Raw genomic sequence first — 21161 nt, 5'->3', positions numbered from 1 at the left:
CATGTGTGACGAGTGCGGCAAGACGTTTTCTCGCACTCGGCCTACAAATATATATTTTATTTTCCGCTTGTGTGTTAATCTGTGTTTACCCCGGATATTTTAGAGATGGCAATTCCCCTGCTGTGTATCCTACTGCTGTCCCTCCCGGCCATATCTATTGCCACACTCAACTCTACAAACAGCTACCCTCGTTACTTTGCGTCCATACTTGTTGCTCAATTTGCCACTACACCTGCTAATGAAACAGCTCATAGACACTTCTACACTCCATCATTGTATCTTTTTAAACCCTATATTTGTCCCATTACTTCAAAACTGTAGAGTCCTTCCGCTTCCTGGGCACTATTCTCTCCCGGGACCTCAAGTGGGAACTGAACTTCAGCTCCCTCACCAAGAGAGCACAACAGAGGATGTACTTTCTACGGCAGCTGAAGAAATTCAACCTGCCAAAGACAATGATGGTGCAATTCTATACAGCAATCATTGAATCCATCCTCACCTCCTCCATAACCGTCTGGTACGCTGCTGCCACTGCAAAGGACAAGAGCAGACTGCAACGTATCATCCACACTACTGAGGTGATTGCCTGCAATCTACCAACCCTCGAGGACCTGCACACCACGAGGACCATGAGGCGAGCGAGGAAGATTGTGGCCGATTCCTCCCACCCTGGACACTCTCTGTTTCAGCTACTCCCCTCCGGCAGAAGGCTGCGGTCCATCAGGACCAAAACCTCACGCCACAAAAACAGTTTCTTCCCATCCGCTGCTGGCCTCTAAAACAAGGCCAAGGGCTTACACTGACTATAACATATTATCTACAAAATGAGACCTTGCCAATATTAACTATGTTACCCTATTTGTATTTTTTTATTTTTAGATTGTATTTTAGATCTATTTTATATTTGATATTTATTCAATTTTATATACTTTAGCCCCTTGTTGTTAGTTAGACTTTAAATCCTTATTATAGTAAGACTTGTTTACCACTTATTTTAGATTCCTATATGTTGAATGTATGCACCATCCTGCCAAAGTAAATTCCGTGTCTGTATGAACTTTCATGGCGAATAAAACCCTTTCTGATTCTGATTCACCAGCACTCCTTCCAAACTTCATTCTGCTCTTAAAAATAACACCATCTGCGAGCTACTGCTATTCGTCCAAGGTTCGCTGCTCTTCATCCTTTCACAGAAAATACTTATGCAAACTATTAATTCTACTTTTCTCATTTCTGGGTGGTATTGAGCTTCATCCTGGCCCAAATGAAAAGAACTCGTATAATTCTGTAGATTTTTCTGGCAGGAAAGATGTTGGTGTTCTACATGTCAACATCAGAGGGCTTATTCTTGGTTCTTTCGGTAAAGTCACGTTGAAGGGAAACAATAAAATATATATAAAATATATAGTTTATTATTTCATTGTTTCCCTTCAATGTGACTTTACCGAAAGAACCAAGAATATGAATTACTGCAGTCACGAAAGCTTTAAATCACAATCACAGAGGGCTCGTGATTAAATTAAGTCAACTAAAACTAGAAGTGGCAAATCTTGACCCGGACATTTTTTGCCTAACATAAACATTTCTCACTCCTGCCGTCAATGACTTGCAGATTGCGATTGACAACTACTACTTTTTTCGGCTTGACCGAGGATCTAAAGGACGTGGCATTGCCATCTATGTTCGTAATACTATTGCATGTTCACTAGCTCACTCCTTGTTTAAAAAATGTTGCTTTGAAGGTCTGGCTCTCAAAATAACTCTCCCAAATAACCAACAGATATTGGTAGAGTGCTGCTATCGACCGCCTAGTAGGAAGGATGTTGAAGCCGCATCTGCACTGAGAGGACTTTTTGGGGGCCTCCCTAAAGGTGATATAATTTTAGTGGGTGATCTAAATTGGAATTGGCTAAACCCACCGGCCGTGGCCACAAATTTTGCAGATGAATTTAATCTGTTTCAATTAATAAATGTCCCCACAAGACCCAACCTAAAAAGCCGGGACAGTCATCTCTGCTTGACGTCCTATTGACAAATGCCCCTCACAATTTCACACTGACCGGTGTTCTGGATAATAACCTTAGTGATCACTCCTTCATTTTTGGGGTGAGATCATTAGCCAGACCCAAAGCCCCCCCTAAATTGGTTGAGAAGCACTCTATGAGACACTTCAACAATCAGGTATTTACTCATGATGTGCTTCACTCGGATATTGACAAGGTCTGTGATATCTCCAATCTGACTACGGCTTGGGAGACTTTCAGGTACACGTTTCTCCAAATTCTTAACAAACATGCTCCGTTGATTAGATGTAAAACTAAAGGCAACCGCCCACCATGGTTTGATCCTTTGATTACAAAGCTCATGAAAACTAGGGACAAGGCTTGGGCATGTGCTCAGAAAAGTAATTTGGTCAATGACTGGCTAGAATACAGGATTTTAAGGAATAGATGCATCAAAAAAATACGGCATGCAAAAAATGCCTACTTTTCCTCCACTCTCCTGGAATCACATGTAAATGCCAGGATTTTCTGGAAAACAATCAAATGTATCGAAAAAGCATCCAAAACAGACAATCTGCCCGTTGAGCTTAACCGAAATGGGGAATATTTTTCAGATCCCAAAAAAATAGTTGACAATTTTAACCTTCATTTTTCTGAAGCTGATAATCTTTTTTGATAATGTATTGGGAGTCACCTCTGCTCATGCAAATTCCTACACCCCTGTTTAAACATTAAACGAATTTAGTTTCCAGCCAATCCACGAAAGTAATGTTCTGGAACGTTAAAGGGTCCTCCTCTACCGGAGCAGATAGTATTCCCGTCTTTGCTCTACTAACTGTTGGTCACCTAATAGACAAACCTATAGCCCAAATTTTCAACCTGTCCATCAAAGCAGCATCAGTTCCTCTAGAATGGAAACATTCCTATGTCCATAATAAAGGTTTTTGGGTTAGATCGCGTTTATTTATAAATGTGTCGTAACCCTCCACCACCCGACACGGCCAATCAGCAAAGAAAAGTGTCACGTTGACAAAAGACAAATAATTCACTACTTCAGCCCACCAGTGTGTTGAAGAGTTAATCCACATTTACAGTTTGAGTACGACGTTTCGCTGGTAAATACTTCCAGCATCATCGGGCAATTCGCCAGAATGGTAAAGCCCTCGCTTGCTCCCGGTTTTATATAGAGCAGAAGAGTGACGTCATCACTTAACTCATCAGGTGCAGTGATTAGAGGCGGAGGGGGGGGTAATGTAATTATATAATCGATTAGTAATCAGTCATTGGTTGTGATTAGTAATGAGTTGTAGATTAGTAATTCTTTAAATCAAAATGTAATGTGTATTATTTAATAATACGCTTCCAGGCTGCACTGAGCCGGTAGCTGTCAGAGCGATTAAAGTTATTCTTGTTCCTCTCAATTTCAATGGATTCTCTAATTAGTCTTTGCCAGTAATAATTAGTTTTACACACCACTGCAACATTGTCAAAATCAATTGAGTGTCCTTGTTGACAAGCATGTTCTGCCACTGCCGACAGTTGTGTTTGAGATAATTTAATATTTCTCTGATGTTCTTTTAGTCTTACGCTGATGTTACGTCCCGTCTGCCCAATGTAGCAGCTGCCACATGAACAATTAATCCGATATACACCTTCTGTTGATAGTTTAGGTAATGCGTCTTTAGTGCAAGATACTAGTTTTTGAATTTTGTGTACTGTACCAAATCTTACTGTAATGTTTTGCTTTTGCAAAACGCGGGCTAATTTGTCAGTTACTCCTGAGATATATGGAATTTTTATTGTTTTAACAATCTGGTCGCTTTCAGTAGTATTGCTTTGCGATCGTGATTTGGCATTCAGTGCTCTGTTAATTTGAGCATTATTGTAGCCATTCTATCGTAGTGCGTCTTTAACGTGTTTAATCTCTCTCACTAGACTCTCACCATCTGACACTGTTTTCGCCCGATGCACGAGCGTCTTAATAAGAGAGGATTTTTGAGCTGGATGATGATGTGATTCTGCATTCAGATAGGCATCAGTGTGCGTTTGCTTTCTGTAAACGCTGTGTGTTATTTTACCGTTTAGGCCATGTCCAAGCAAAATATCTAGGAATGGGAGTGTATTATTCACCTCCATTTCCATGGTGAACTGGATGGCCGGGTTTTGTGCATTGAGATGATTTAGAAAATCATTAAGTGTATCTTTACCATGTGGCCAGACAACCAAAGTGTCATCCACATACCTAAACCAAAAGGATGGTTTTAATGTGCTCGAGGCAAGTGCTCTTATTTCAAAGTTTTCCATGTACAAATTTGCTATAGCAGGGGATAAAGGAGAACCCATTGCTGCTCCTTCCTTTTGTTTAAAGAAATCCCCTCTCCATAAGAAGTAAGTGTTATTTAAGCAATGGCCAGCAAGTTTCGGAATATCTTTTTGTAAACCGGTATTCTTTACTAGTGTATCAAGTAATTTAAGCGATTCGTCCACTGGAACCTTAGTGAATAGAGAAATCACATCAAAGCTTACCAGAATATCATCAGGAGTAAGTTTAATATCTTTAATCACATTCACAAGATGTTCTGAATTTTTTATGAATGAAGATGTCTTACCGATGTAGGGCTGTATTTGTTTGGTTATATATTTTGCTAATTGATATGTGGCAGAGCCAATTGTACTGACTATGGGTCGTAATGGGATGCCGATTTTATGAATCTTTGGTAGCCCATAGAGTCTAGGTGGTTTTGAGGCCCTTGGCTTAATTAGGTATTGCTCATTTTTAGGGATTAATGAATTTGCAATTATTGCAGTGGTCTTACGTTCTAAAGTATTAGTTGGATCTCGTTTAATTTTAATGTAGGTACTTTCCTCTAGTAAATTTCTAATTTTATTATCATAATCGGCTCGTGACATCAGTACAGTAGTGCGGCCTTTATCAGCTGCTAGGATTTGGATATCCTTATTTACACGCAGCTCTCTTAAGGCTTTTGCCTCGTTAGAGCTAATATTTACTTTTGGAACTTTGCTATTCTCAATTATTTTAGCAACCTCATGTCTAGTCATCTCTGCCTCATTATGTGGAAGGAGTCTAACTGCTGATTCTACCTCAGCAATTATCTCATCCACTGGAATTGTGCGTGGGGTAACGGCAAAGTTAAGGCCTTTAGAAAGGATAAAGACCATGTCACCGGTTAATACAGTGTTGGTCAAGTTCAGTACAGTTTTGTTTTTACATTTTTGGTTTTCAGTAGGGATTTGTTTATTATGTAGTCTAGAAAATTTATTAATTTGGTTAGTTTTTGTTAGTTTAAACACATTATCAGCCGATTGTTGTGTTATGTTATCGATTATATTCCAATAATGCATAGATACACTATTGCTTATATCTAAGTGTAACTGCTTTAGCGATTCCGAAATGTAAGATAATTCACTCCTATTGTGCTGTATTCTCTCTATTAATAATAATTCGCTAGCTTTGTGTAGTATTTGGTTAGCTTTAGAAGACTTTATGTGATGTGTTATTTTAACTGCGTTTGGTATTACCTTTGAATCTCTGCACCTTTTGAGGAACGCCAGTGAAGATATCAATTTCATCCGCTTAATGCGAAGCTTCTCCAATTTTCTGGTTTTAAGAAAAGTATCCTCCCCATAGAGGTTAGTCAGTTTAACACGTAGGCTTTCGCGACCAATATTATTCATAATAAAGGTTTTTGGGTTAGATCGCGTTTATTTATAAATGTGTCGTAACCCTCCACCACCCGACACGGCCAATCAGCAAAGAAAAGTGTCACGTTGACAAAAGACAAATAATTCACTACTTCAGCCCACCGGTGTGTTGAAGAGTTAATCCACATTTACAGTTTGAGTACGACGTTTCGCTGGTAAATACTTCCAGCATCATCGGGCAATTCGCCAGAATGGTAAAGCCCTCGCTTGCTCCCGGTTTTATATAGAGCAGAAGAGTGACGTCATCACTTAACTCATCAGGTGCAGTGATTAGAGGCGGAGGGGGGGGTAATGTAATTATATAATCGATTAGTAATCAGTCATTGGTTGTGATTAGTAATGAGTTGTACTGATGTCACGAGCCGATTATGATAATAAAATTAGAAATTTACTAGAGGAAAGTACCTACATTAAAATTAAACGAGATCCAACTAATACTTTAGAACGTAAGACCACTGCAATAATTGCAAATTCATTAATCCCTAAAAATGAGCAATACCTAATTAAGCCAAGGGCCTCAAAACCACCTAGACTCTATGGGCTACCAAAGATTCATAAAATCGGCATCCCATTACGACCCATAGTCAGTACAATTGGCTCTGCCACATATCAATTAGCAAAATATATAACCAAACAAATACAGCCCTACATCGGTAAGACATCTTCATTCATAAAAAATTCAGAACATCTTGTGAATGTGATTAAAGATATTAAACTTACTCCTGATGATATTCTGGTAAGCTTTGATGTGATTTCTCTATTCACTAAGGTTCCAGTGGACGAATCGCTTAAATTACTTGATACACTAGTAAAGAATACCGGTTTACAAAAAGATATTCCGAAACTTGCTGGCCATTGCTTAAATAACACTTACTTCTTATGGAGAGGGGATTTCTTTAAACAAAAGGAAGGAGCAGCAATGGGTTCTCCTTTATCCCTTGCTATAGCAAATTTGTACATGGAAAACTTTGAAATAAGAGCACTTGCCTCGAGCACATTAAAACCATCCTTTTGGTTTAGGTATGTGGATGACACTTTGGTTGTCTGGCCACATGGTAAAGATACACTTAATGATTTTCTAAATCATCTCAATGCACAAAACCCGGCCATCCAGTTCACCATGGAAATGGAGGTGAATAATACACTCCCATTCCTAGATATTTTGCTTGGACATGGCCTAAACGGTAAAATAACACACAGCGTTTACAGAAAGCAAACGCACACTGATGCCTATCTGAATGCAGAATCACATCATCATCCAGCTCAAAAATCCTCTCTTATTAAGACGCTCGTGCATCGGGCGAAAACAGTGTCAGATGGTGAGAGTCTAGTGAGAGAGATTAAACACGTTAAAGACGCACTACGACAGAATGGCTACAATAATGCTCAAATTAACAGAGCACTGAATGCCAAATCACGATCGCAAAGCAATACTACTGAAAGCGACCAGATTGTTAAAACAATAAAAATTCCATATATCTCAGGAGTAACTGACAAATTAGCCCGCGTTTTGCAAAAGCAAAACATTACAGTAAGATTTGGTACAGTACACAAAATTCAAAAACTAGTATCTTGCACTAAAGACGCATTACCTAAACTATCAACAGAAGGTGTATATCGGATTAATTGTTCATGTGGCAGCTGCTACATTGGGCAGACGGGACGTAACATCAGCGTAAGACTAAAAGAACATCAGAGAAATATTAAATTATCTCAAACACAACTGTCGGCAGTGGCAGAACATGCTTGTCAACAAGGACACTCAATTGATTTTGACAATGTTGCAGTGGTGTGTAAAACTAATTATTACTGGCAAATACTAATTAGAGAATCCATTGAAATTGAGAGGAACAAGAATAACTTTAATCGCTCTGACAGCTACCGGCTCAGTGCGGCCTGGAAGCGTATTATTAAATAATACACATTACATTTTGATTTAAAGAATTACTAATCTACAACTCATTACTAATCACAACCAATGACTGATTACTAATCGATTATATAATTACATTACCCCCCCCTCCGTCTCTAATCACTGCACCTGATGAGTTAAGTGATGACGTCACTCTTCTGCTCTATATAAAACCGGGAGCAAGCGAGGGCTTTACCATTCTGGCGAATTGCCCGATGATGCTGGAAGTATTTACCAGCGAAACGTCGTACTCAAACTGTAAATGTGGATTAACTCTTCAACACACCGGTGGGCTGAAGTAGTGAATTATTTGTCTTTTGTCAACGTGACACTTTTCTTTGCTGATTGGCCGTGTCGGGTGGTGGAGGGTTACGACACATTTATAAATAAACGCGATCTAACCCAAAAACCTTTATTATGAATAATATTGGTCGCGAAAGCCTACGTGTTAAAATTCCTATGTCCGTCCACTTCACAAAGGGGGCCCTAAAAATGATCCAAATAACTACCGACCTATCTCAATTTTGTCCCCGTTGATGAAAATTTTTGAAAAATTATTGACCTACCAAATTAGCAGTTTCCTGTCCACCAACAATCTACTACATCCAAAACAATCTGGGTCCCAAAAAAAGATACAGCACCACATCTGCTGCATTCGACTCTCTGAATCACATTTACAGTAGCCTTGATAATAACCAGTATTGTGCCTGTCTTTTTATAGACCTGTCGAAAGCCTTTGATAGAGTAGACCACAACACCCTGCTTAGTAAACCAAGTTGCCTCGGTTTTTCCGAAAACGCAGTAAAATGGTTACAAAATTACCTCTTTTCTCGCACCCAAACTGTATTCACAGTTGCTTGGAGGTCAAACAGTGTTAAGATAACAAAAGGGGTTCCACAGGGTTCCATCCTCGGCCCCCTTTTGTTCTCTCTTCATGTCAATGACTTGGGCACTGACCTGGATCATTCCAGGGTAAATCGTTTTGTAGATGACATGATACTGATTACTGCTGGCCGCTCTCCAGATGACGTGATTGCTAAGCTACAGGGTGATTTCAACAAACTACAACATCAGCTAGTTGCTCTTAAACTAGTCCTGAATACCTCCAAAACCAAGGTGCTATGCTTCTCACCAGGACTAAAGCAGGAAGTTATTTTTCACCAATTACATTCCTTAAATAATTATCAAATAGAGCAAGTCAAGATCTATAAGTATCTTGGGGTCATCCTGGATTCAAAACTGAGTTTTGAAGATCATATTGATTATATTGGTAAAAGACAAATACAAATTGGTTTTCTGTATCGACACAAACACTGCTTCCCCCCAATGTTCCGTTTGGAATTGATAAAAGCTACCATACTGCCTCTACTTGACTACTGTGACATCGTGTATAAATCAGCCCCAAGTACTGTACTGAAGAAGCTTGATTCCATCTATCACTCGGCCTTAAAATTTACATTGAACTGCCCATATAGGACTCACCACTGTGATCTCTACATTGGGTCAAACTTAACATCTCTTAATGTTCGATGACTTGTGCACCAGATCTTATTTATTCACGATGTACTTACAAAAAAATCCGCAGACTACCTGCTGGATATCCTTTCCGTTTCAAAGAACAAATTTGACCTCAGGTCTCCACTCATTTAGCAGCTTCACATTCCTTATTGCCGCACAAAAACTGGAAGGGCCTTTTTGCTATTGATGCCCCCAGGGTCTGGAATGCTATTGCCAATAAACTGCAACTTGAATAGCTACCAATGAGATATTCTCTTAAAACTGCTCTAGAGGAGTTGTACACCCCTAGCTGCCACTGCTATTCAGTGGCCTAAAATATGGCTCTAGGTTTTGGTGTTACATGTTATTTATATAGTTTATTGTTAAAAATTCGGTCACAGTCCCTATGATCACTGTTACATTGCATTTCTGGCTTTTATTTTGATTTCGAAAAGTTTTTTTGGTTTGGCCATGTTTTTGTTTATTGTAGCCTAAATCTTAGTTGTATTATGGTGGTTGTTGTTGTTTGACTTGCATCCGACTGGGATTTTTGCACACAGCGTTGGTGTACGGTGTTATTTCAGGAATATTTAGATTTTTTTCCTGGATTTTGTTTGCACAGTCACATAATCACTTTAGGATGTTTTCTTGTTCATGTTTTTGTTTTTTGTTTGTTGCGGTTGCACCCGATTCAAGAGCCGAATGGCTCACAGGGCTATACCAAATAAATGGAACTATGAACTATGAACTACCCTCTCCCACCTGCTTATGTGCGGTGAACGCCACGGTCCAGGCGCTTGCATCTCAAACGGTTCGGATCCCCCCGGCAAGGACGGCATGACGATCATTCTCTAGACAGCCCCGGGGATTGCAGCCCCGGTGAGAGAGAGCGAGATGGCGCTGCAGGCTGAGCGGTGGGACACTCATCACGCCGCAGCTTCGCCGCCATCGGGGAGGGAGCGCCGGAGCCGTGGGGAGAGGATGCCGCCGCCGCCGCTGCTGTCTCCCGGGCGGGAAAGCCCGGCGTGCAGACCGTGCGGGCGGCCGCCATTTTGTTGGCCGGCCGGGACATGGTTCCCGCCAAAACGCCGTTCCCGCCAAAATCAACGCCTGCGGAGGGGGATTTTTGACCGTCCCAGTGGCACCCCCGTCTTCTGCTCGAGTGCGGGAGGCTGGATCGGCTCGCAAGAGGATGCCTCGCTCAACACACAAGATTCTTCAGGGCATCTCAGGTTTCCTTCCTGCCGTCCTCCGCTCTTCACAGCCTTTCAGGCGAGTCATGACACAACACACACCCGGCCCTTGCAGACACTTCATCCATCTTGCGTGCGCCTGGTTGGGTTTGTGTGTTTTTATATTTTTTACTCGCTGGGTTGCGGAGCGTAATATTTGGGTTGTATGTGTGCCGGCAGGACGTGGCATCCATGCTGGTATCCGCATTGTGACGTTGTTTCATTTGTTGTTACGGCGCGGGATCGTCTTTCTTTGAGGGGACTGTTTTGTGCGTTTTTGTCATGTTCAAGCGCTGAGCCCCGTGAAAATCCCATGTTTTGCCGTGTAAGTGGTCCGCGTTTTGACATGGTTTATTTGTTGTTACGGAGTCGAGATTGTTGATGATGTACGGACTGCATGGTGTTTTGCTCGATATTGTTGACGATGTGTGGACTGTATGGAGTATTGCTCGAGATTGCTGATGATGTACGGACTGTATGAAGCATTACTTGAGATTGCTGACGATGTGCGGACTGTATGGGGCATTGCTCGAGATGGATGACCATGTGCGGACTGCATATACTGTATTGCTCGATATCGTTGATTATTGGGGGCATTGTGTATGGTGCTTTGCTCTTGAGTTCGGGTGCCCTGAGCCCGTGTAAATCCCGTGGTTGATGTTGGGGGGGATTTTGGAATGACAGGTTCGGTGTGTTTCAAACTCACTGGTTGTATCCTGCCCGTTGTTGCGGGAATGCTCCTTATGTTCTAAATAGATTGAGGGTGTGTTGAGCTGTTAATTGCCGCCATATAGCGTCACTCTCTCCGCTCAATTGGTACAGCTGTATGCTGCAATGTGAGCCTGGGGAGAGAGGCGGTTTAAAATTCCCCCCGATACGGCTAACGCATGCAACTGGTTGTGACGCTGCGTCAGAAAGGCGGTGGGGTGGCCGCCATTTTGTGCAAGCGTGGGAAACCGCGGAGATGCGGTTCGCACGTGTGGCCGTCATTTTGTGCGAGTGCGGGAAACCGCGAAGATGCAGTTCGATATGTGTGTGTGTGGGTCGATGTGTGTGTGTAAGTCCATGTGTGTGTGAGTCCATTAGAGTGTGTGTGGGTCGATGTGTGTGTGAGAGTCGATGTGTGTGTGTGTGAGTCAATATGTGTGTGTAAGTCGATGTGTGTAAATCCACGTGTGTGTGAGTCAATGTGTGTGTGTGGGTTGATGTGTGTAAGTCCATGTGTGTGTGCGTGTGAGTCCATTAGTGTGTGTGTGCGTCGATGTGTGTGTGTAAGTCCATATGTGTGTGTGTGTAAGTCCATGTGTGTGTGTAGGTCTATGTGTGTGTGAGTCGCTGTGTGTGTGTGTCTGCCCCGTGACCTCCTGCCAGCGGGCGTTCGACACTTCACGTGGCCTCAAGGTGCATATGGCCTGGCACAAGCGTTGTGGTGACGTCACCGCCATTTAGTGGCGAATGCCGGTTGTTGTTGTGTGTGGGTCGTGGTGTCGGACCGGCAACTCTGTCGTGGACAGTGCTGTGGGGGGAGGGCCACTTCCGATTGGCTCCTCCCCTCATGGCGTATGTGACCACCACAGTGGCTAAACGGGGGCTTTGGATGGGTGTGAGGGGCTGATAACCCCTCCACCTTAAAAAAATTGCCACTAAACCACAACTGAAATATGTAACTAATAAGCTTGTGCCGGAGGCCCCGGGGGGACAGGCATCTATGACATCTCCTGGCCAAACCCCAATTGGTGGAGCCAGGAGATTTAATCTCTACTCTCGGGGCTCCTCCAGAAACAACGAAAAGCCACTTCGTGTGGTCACGTGGAATGTTCGAATGCTCACTGCGGAGGAGAGGCTGCCACTCCTCTGTCGGGAGCTGGACCAGTACCGCCTGGATCTCTGAGGCCTTCAGGAGGTCCGGTGGACCGGTTCTAGCTCCTGCCACCATAAGGGGTGGACATTCCTCTACTCGGGGCAGAAGACTGCCAAACAACAGGGTGTGGCTGATCTTTTGAACAAAATGAAGGGGGCGTGGGAGCGTGGCGGTGAGGTGTTGGAAGCTGTAAGCCCCAGGTTACTTTGGGCTCACCTTCCAATCAACTGGAGGCGAGGAGTGGTGGTCGTGGTTACTTATGCCCCCACCGAAGACGAACATCCGTGGAGGGATGCAGGCAAAGCCGATGAGTCAGATGCCTTCTATGACCTCCTGTCACAGGTGCTGGCTAAAGTGGCCCCTCGGAATAGAGTCATCTTGTTGGGTGACTTCAATGCCCGAGTTGTTCATGATGGTGGCACCTGGTCTGGAGTGATTGGAGGGCATGGGCCAGATCAGCTCAATAACAACGGTAGGATGCTGCTAGATTTTTGTGCAGCCCATGGGCTTGTAATTACCAACACGCTGTTCCGGCATTGGCACATCCACACAACATCATGGATGCATGCCGGGTCCAAGCAAGAACATCTGCTGGACTACATAGTGACGGACCTGCGGATGCGAGCCCATGTCCTTGACACCAGGACCTACTGTGGAGCTGATCTGCCCTCTGACCATCGACTAGTCATCTGTAAGATGCGCCTGCCATTCTTCCACTCCGGTGGTGGGTGTACACCCAGGACCCCATTCACATGACATTGACTTTTCCAAGACAGAGGTTCTTTGTAAGCCATCTGGCTACCATGAGAGATTCGTTCATGAGGCTATCCACATATACAAGCACAGAGACAATTTCAACCGAGAAGATGGATTCTGGCTTAGCAATCATTGGAAAGATTTGATAAACCATTTCAGGTCTTGATTGTTCACGCTTACAGTGGCTTTCAGACAGCATACATTAATTTTTCGTCTCCCCCCTCCTCTTTTCAGAACATAGATGGACTAGTCCTTCTAAATAAACTGCCAAATCGCTGCGCGTGGCGCCGACGTGTTTTTTAAATAAATAAATAACTACACCGTTTGAAAATAAATAAATTTATTCAAACCGACACACCTGATGATGACCGTTTGTGTTATGGTCGAAACGTCGTGAGAATTTTTTATTTTATATATATTTTATTATTTTATTGTTTACCTTCAATGTGACTTTACCGAAAGAGCTAAGAATATGAATTACTGCAGTCACGAAAGCTTTAAATCAAAATTTATTACAGTAACCTTGATAATAAGCAGTACTGTGCCTTTCTAGATTTAAAGCTTTCGTGACTGCTAGGATCCATACTCTTTGGTTCTATTGGGTAAAGTCACGTAGGTGAAATTATTTCACCTACGTGACTTTACCCAATAGAACCAAAGAGTATAGTACTGTGCCTGTCTTTTTCTTGACCTGTCCAAAGCTTTTGATACAGTAGACCACAACACCCTGCTTAGTAAACTGAGTTGCCTCGGTTTTTCCCAAAAACACAGTACAATGGTTAAAAAATTACCTCTTTTCTCGCACCCAAACTGTATTCACAGATGGTTGGAGGTCAAACAGTGTTAAGATAACAAAAGGGGTTCCCCACAGGGTTCCATCCTCGGCCCCCTCTTGTTCTCTCTTTATGTCAATGACTTGGGCACTGACCTGGATCATTCCAGGGTAAATCGTTTTGCAGATGACACGATACTGATTACTGCTGGCCGCTCTCCGGATGACGTGATTGCTAAGCTCCAGGGTGATTTCAACAAACTACAACATCAGCTAGTTGCTCTTAAACTAGTCCTGAATACCTCCAAAACCAAGGTGCTATGCTTCTCACCAGGACTAAAGCAGGAAGATATTTTTCACCAATTACATTCCTTAAATAATTATCAAATAGAGCAAGTCAAGATCTATAAGTATATTGGGGTCATCCTGGATTCAAAACTGAATTTTGAAGATCACATTGATTATATTGGTAAAAAGACAAAAATTGGTTTTCTGTATCGACACAAGCACTGCTTCCCCCCAATGTTCCGTTTGGAATTGATAAAAGCTACCATACTGCCTCTACTTGACTACTGTGACATCATGTATAAATCAGCCCCAAGTACTGTACTGAAGAAGCTTGATTCCATCTATCACTCGGCCTTAAGATTTTCATTGAACCGCCCATATAGGACTCACCACTGTGATCTCTACATTGGGTCAAACTTAACATCTCTTAATGTTCGACGGCTTGTGCACCAATCTTATTTATTCACGGTGTACTTACAAAAAATCCCCAGACTACCTAATGGATCTCCTCTCTGTTTCAAAGAACAAATTTGACCTCAGGTCTTCGCTCATTTACCAGCTTCACATTCCCTATTGCCGTACAAAAACCGGAAGAAAGGGCCTTTGCTATTGATGCCCCCAGGGTCTGGAATGCTATTGCCAATAAACTGCAACTTGAATCACTACCTATGAGATCTTCACTCAAAACTGCTATTCAGTGGCCTAAAATATGGCTCTAGGGTTTGGTGTTACATGTTATTTATGTAGTTTATTGTAAAAAATTCGGTCACAGTCCCTATGATCACTGTTACATTGCATTTATGGATTTTATTTTGGTGATTTCGAAAACGTTTGATTGGTTTGGCCATGTTTTTGTTTATTGTAATACGGAGTTAGACTGATGGCCTTAATCTTAGTTGTCTTGTGGTTGTTGTTGTTGTTGCTTGGCTTGCATCCCACTGGGATTTTTGCACACAGCGTTGGTTTATGGTGCTACTTCAGAAATATTTTGATGTTTTCTTCCTGGATTTTCTGTTTGCACAGTCACATAATCACTTTAAGATGTTTTCTTGTTCATGTTTTTGTTTTTTTTGTTTGTTGCGGTTACACCCGATTCAAGAGCCAAATGGCTCACAGGGCTATACCAAATAAATGGAACTATGGAACTATAAGTCCATGTGTGTGTCAGCCCATATATGCGTGAGTCGATGTGCGTGTGTCGGTCCAAGTCTGTGTGTGTAAGTCGATGTGTGTGTGTCTTTTTCGCCCGGGCAACGCTGGGTACTCCCCACTAGTAGGTTAATAAAGTGTAAGCAGGTGTCCGTCTCAGTTATTTTACAAGGCACTACACACTTATACGCACCTATTCACTGCCTTACTATACACTAACGCCACTCACCACACTTCAGGTCACAACACTTCTCTTGCTGCATATTTCCTCGCACTGCTCCACTTTGGAATTCCCTATCATCGTCTATATTCACCGAGCTCGTACAATAATATTGCATAATTGTGACAATGCTATTTGTTTCTGGCTGGATAACGTTTTGGGCCTTTGCTCAGCAACCGTTTCTTGAAGCATTTTTTGCGTTATTTCACGCGGTTACCGTTAATAAAAAAAATGAACGATTCTAACGACCCGAGTACAAAGCGTTCACAAGACACCGCCCATCAACAAAATAATGAACAAGGCGGAACTATAATAGCACAACGATGCAGTCCATCGATAGCACAATAACCCATGCAAAATAAAAACTAAATTAGTTTAACCACGCGAGCATCGAGCATTGACAAGATAAAGCAGACAGTGCATCACTGGTCACGCCGTCCATTCTCATCGCACTGATCCAGGGCGTGGTACATGCGGCAATATGAACGCACGTTTAAGACAGCAGAATGAACACACGGACGATGGAACGGAAATTAACACACGGTGCATGACAGCTGAATTACAATATAATTAATGCACCGTTGTATATAAGTGCTCATATATACATGGCTCACGACAGCATAAATTAACACAATGTATGAATATACAGTACATAGACATGCGAATACAATAGAGAACATCGGCAGGCATGACTCATTCAGAACACAACCATGCCCATCACAGCAGCAGAACACGCAATGAGCATGACACGCAGCCATCGGAGCGCCCAGGGGCTCCTCCATTGTCACGCCAATCCACCATTATGGTGGCATAGTTTTGCAGCCAGAGCACGCGTACACACCGTGTATCCAAGCTCCCTCCTCCTCTCGGTGTCCTCTCTCTCGTCTCTGCCTCCTCAGTTCTGACGTTGCTGGCTTGTGTATTGGCTCCACCCAGCCGCAGAATAATTATATTAATAATTGTGGCGGCGCACGGGCTGTTGGGGTAGGAGCACTATTGATTATATTTTCCGACGTTGCTTTGTTATTGGTCTGGTTGCATGTGATGTGTATATATAAAATTAGGCACGGGATTGTTCCACCGCAGAATCCTGAGAGGTGGCGGTGGCTGCGGGAAGCTTCACCGAGAAGTCGATTGTGGAGAATATAAGGAACGTAATACATTAGCAGACAACACGCCCGCTTCTTAAATCGGTCCCTCCATAAAAGTTTTTGTTCACACATCCCATCGGCCCACATTACACTCAGCTCCATCAATCAATGGTGCAGGTTCCTTAATCCCTCCACCCCGCCTGCCCACCCCACAGTAGAAATCGGAAGTTAATCGATCGGCAGGGTCGCATGTGGTGGGGCAAAGTGTGGGTACATCCACCTCTTCCAACACGTCTGGTCAGCATGGAAGAGTAGGCCAAGGACCCTCTAGAGTTTGAGTAAAGGCCCTTTCATGAGTAAGAAATTACAGGACTGCACTTTTCCACTGCACCTCTATTGGCGTCAAGTCGTGATGTGAACAATACAAACGCAAATCTCGCAGAGCAGCGCAACCCTTCGTGTTAGAGAACGGCTCACGAAAGTGTATATCACAGCTATTCATGAAATTCCTTCAAGTGACCTCTTGCACACACAAAAGGGGCAGCACTTTCCCGCCAGCCCTGGAGTCCCCTGGGGTTCCCGCTTCGTTCTCTTCGCTGGGTCCTCATGGTTATTTATAGTAGTGCAGCAGAACTTGAGAGTTAGGGTTGTGATCGGCGTTCAGGGTTAGGGTCAAACAGTAGTTTAGTAGTAAACCAGCAGCCCGCACGTCCTTTGTACGTGGCCATGTCTCCCTCCCACCAACCCAGCCAGCCCTTTGTCTCGGACTGGACGGCGACAGCCGCCCACGGCCGGGGAAGGTGGGGGGGGCGAGGCGTGACGTCATCGCGCACGAACCTGGCTCGACGCTGTGGGATGCGGGTGACGTCAGCACGCACGAACCTGGCTCGACGCTGTGGGATGCGGGTGACGTCAACGCGCACGAACCTGGCTCGACGCTGTGGGATGCGGGTGACGTCAGCGCGCACGAACCTGGCTCGACGCTGTGGGATGCGGGTGACGTCATGGCGCACGAACCTGGCTCGACGCTGTGGGATGCGTTTGACGTCATCACGCAGTCACGACCGCGCCCGCTGCGCGCCAGCCAGGCAGCCAGCTCGCACAGGACGAACGATCGGATTATGTGGAGGGCAAAGACACGAACCCAGCTGTACCCATACATTATAGTGCTTAGGTTAAAGGTGGTAAAAGGATAAATCTTCGACCTTCACCTATTAATCTCAACCTCTCAAAATGGCCATTCCTCTTAACTTAAAATTTAAACGGAAGACCGACAGGAGAAAATATTAGCTTTGTCGTGATTGAACATGATTCCTTGTAAATGGCCTCAGTTTGGTGTTTTCACATCTTAACACCTGTTTTGTTGCCAGGAAAAAAGGGAAACCCTGCTCTTATATTTTGGTACTGGCAAAGGAGGTCCCATGAAGTTAGCTTTGTCGACAAGACAAATAGGCGGGGTTCGTCCACTAGGGGCGTTGTTGGGGCGCTGCAAACCAAGCAGCTGGAGATGAGAAATTATTTTTCTAATAAAAAAGTACTTTTCTGTAATTTTGTTGTGTTTAAAACAACTAAAATATGATTCTTTCAACGTGAATTACTTAATGAACATAACACTTTAAGTTGTTCATATTCAAAACCGCTGCAACACCACAGTCGGTGAGGTTTCGGGGCGGCTGTGAAGGCGTCCGAGTGAGAGATCTCCCTTCTTCATTCGTTGCGATGAGCTTCGCATTGTAGCCACGCCGTTTTGAGACCCATTCATGGCGGTGAAAAAGGCGCCCATGGCTGTAGTGAGACAATGTCACAACGCGAGGTGGCACTGGGCTAGTACAGCAGCTCACGGCTCTTGGCAGAGTTAAAGGGGTTGTTTCGTGTGGACTTGAGGGTCATGGGGACAGCATTTGAGTCCTTTGTTGTTTTGATTCGCATTGTTTATAAATGCATACCGTTGGTAGGTAAGACATATGTATCACTTTCACGGGAAGGCCAATAACATGACGACATTTTTCTTCATTAAAACACCATAAATCTTGACTTAAAGCTTTCGTGACTGCAGGAATTCTTATTATATGGGTCTTTCGGCAAAGTCACGTAGATAAGTTTAAATAACCTGTCTATGTGACTATACCGAAAGACCCAAATAATATAAACACCATATTTTCAGAGGTCACTCACAACAGCCCCATCTAATCGACATGTCACGATCCGCCACTGCAAACAAAGAAGCGCTTACGTCACCACCAAGTTTCGACAGGGCAGATGAAAATATCTAGACCAGCATCGCGCCTAATGATCCTGGAAGCTGGGAATGTTATTGCGTGGGCCTCTTTCACAGCACTATGCAGCTGTGCATGCCAGGATTAGCTGGATCATCTGTGTGATCAATCTGGATTATCTGTGTGATCAAGCTGGATCATCTGTGTGATCAAGCTGGATTATCTGTGTGATCAAGCTGGATCATCTGTGTGATCAAGGTGGATTATCTGTGTGATCAAGCGGGATTATCTGTGTGATCAAGCTGGATTATCTGTGTGATCAAGCTGGATTATCTGTGTGATCAAGCGGGATTATCTGTGTGATCAAGCTGGATCATCTGTGTGATCAAGCTGGATCATCTGTGTGATCAAGCTGGATTATCTGTGTAATCAAGCGGGATTATCTGTGTGATCAAGCGGGATTATCTGTGTGATCAAGCTGGATTATCTGTGTGATCAAGCTGGATTATCTGTGTGATCAAGCGGGATTATCTGTGTAATCAAGCTGGATCATCTGTGTGATCAAGCTGGATTATCTGTGTGATCAAGCTGGATCATCTGTGTGATCAAGCTGGATCATCTGTGTGATCAAGCGAGATTATCTGTGTGATCAAGCTGGATTATCTGTGTGATCAAGCTGGATCATCTGTGTGATCAAGCTGGATTATCTGTGTGATCAAGCTGGATCATCTGTGTGATCAAGCTGGATTATCTGTGTGATCAAGCTGGATCATCTGTGTGATCAAGCTGGATCATCTGTGTGATCAAGCTGGATCATCTGTGTGATCAAGCTGGATCATCTGTGTGATCAAACTGGATCATCTGTGTGATCAAGCTGGATTATCTGTGTGATCAAGCTGGATTATCTGTGTGATGAAGCTGGATTATCTGTGTGATCAAGCTGGATCATCTGTGTGATCAAGCTGGATTATCTGTGTGATCAAGCGGGATTATCTGTGTGATCAAGCTGGATTATCTGTGTGATCAAGCTGGATCATCTGTGTGATCAAGCTGGATTATCTGTGTGATCAAGCTGGATCATCTGTATGATCAAGCTGGATCATCTGTGTGATCAAGCTTGATTATCTGTGTGATCAAGCTGGATTATCTGTGTGATCAAGCTGGATCATCTGTGTGATCAAGCTAGATTACCTGTGTGATCAAGCTGGATTACCTGTGTGATCAAGCTGGATCATCTGTGTGATCAAGCTGGATTATCTGTGTGATCAAGCTGGATCATCTGTGTGATCAAGCTGGATCATCTGTGTGATCAAGCTGGATCATCTGTCTGATCAAGCTGGAGTATCTGTGTGATCAAGCTGGATTATCTGTGTGATCAAGCTGGATTATCTGTATGATCAAGCGGGATTATCTGTGTGATCAAGCTGGATCATCTGTGTGATCAAGCTGGATTATCTGTGTGATCAAGCAGGATTATCTGTGTGATCAAGCTGGATCATCTGTGTGATCAAGCTGGATTATCTGTGTGATCAAGCTGGATTATCTGTGATCAAGCTGGATCATCTGTGTGATCAAGCTGGATCATCTGTGTGATCAAGCTGGATTATCTGTGTGATCAAGCTGGATTATGTGTGATCAAGCTGGATCATCTGTGTGATCAATCTGAATTATCTGTGTAATCAAGCGGGATTATCTGTGTGATCTGGCTGGATTATCTGTGTGATCAAGCTGGATTATTTGTGTGATCAAGCTGGATTACTGTGTGATCAAGCTGGATCATCTGTGTGATCAAGCTGGATCATCTGTGTGATCAAGCTGGATTATCTGTGTGATCAAACTGGATTATCTGTGTGATCAAGCTGGATTATGTGTGATCAAGTTAGATTATCTGTGTGATCAAGCTGGATTATCTGTGATCAAGCTGGATTATCTGTGTGATCAAGCTGGATCATCTGTGTGATCAAGCTGGATCATCTGTGTGATCAAGCTGGATCATCTGTGTGATCAAGCTGGATTATGTGTGTGATCAAGCTGGATTATCTGTGTGATTAAGCTGGATTATCTGTGTGATCAAGCTGGATTATCTGTGTGATCAAGCTGGATTATCTGTGTGATCAAGCTCGATCATCTGTGTGATCAAGCTGGATCATCTGTGTGATCAAGCTGGATCATCTGTGTGATCAAGCTGGATCATCTGTGTGATCAAGCTGGATTATCTGTGTGATCAAGCTGGATTATCTGTGTGATCAAGCTGGATCATCTGTGTGATCAAGCTGGATCATCTGTGTGATCAAGCTGGATCATCTGTGTGATCAAGCTGGATCATCTGTGTGATCAAGCTGGAGTATCTGTGTGATCAAGCTGGATTATCTGTGTGATCAAGCTGGATTATCTGTATGATCAAGCGGGATTATCTGTGTGATCAAGCTGGATCATCTGTG

At 43.4% G+C, this 21161-nt stretch overlaps 1 protein-coding gene across 4 annotated transcripts in view; it reads right to left on the bottom strand.

Moving 5' to 3' along the window:
• LOC116937235 (cytoplasmic dynein 1 intermediate chain 1-like) overlaps positions 1–16398 on the bottom strand; it is a 58200-nt gene extending 41802 nt beyond the window's left edge. For all 4 annotated transcript variants that reach the window (XM_032944313.2, XM_032944322.2, XM_032944318.2 and 1 more), the window contains exon 1: positions 16255–16398. The gene's annotated coding sequence lies outside the window, so the exon portion shown is untranslated. The remainder of the gene's footprint in view (positions 1–16254) is intronic.
• Positions 16399–21161: the final 4763 nt, after the last annotated feature.

The sequence above is a fragment of the Petromyzon marinus genome, chromosome 4 (assembly GCF_048934315.1).
Source record: "Petromyzon marinus isolate PM22_M1 ecotype Great Lakes invasive population chromosome 4, UKy_Petmar_22M1.pri1.0, whole genome shotgun sequence".
Classification (NCBI taxonomy): domain Eukaryota; kingdom Metazoa; phylum Chordata; class Hyperoartia; order Petromyzontiformes; family Petromyzontidae; genus Petromyzon; species Petromyzon marinus.
This window is presented reverse-complemented; position numbering and strand designations above follow the sequence as displayed.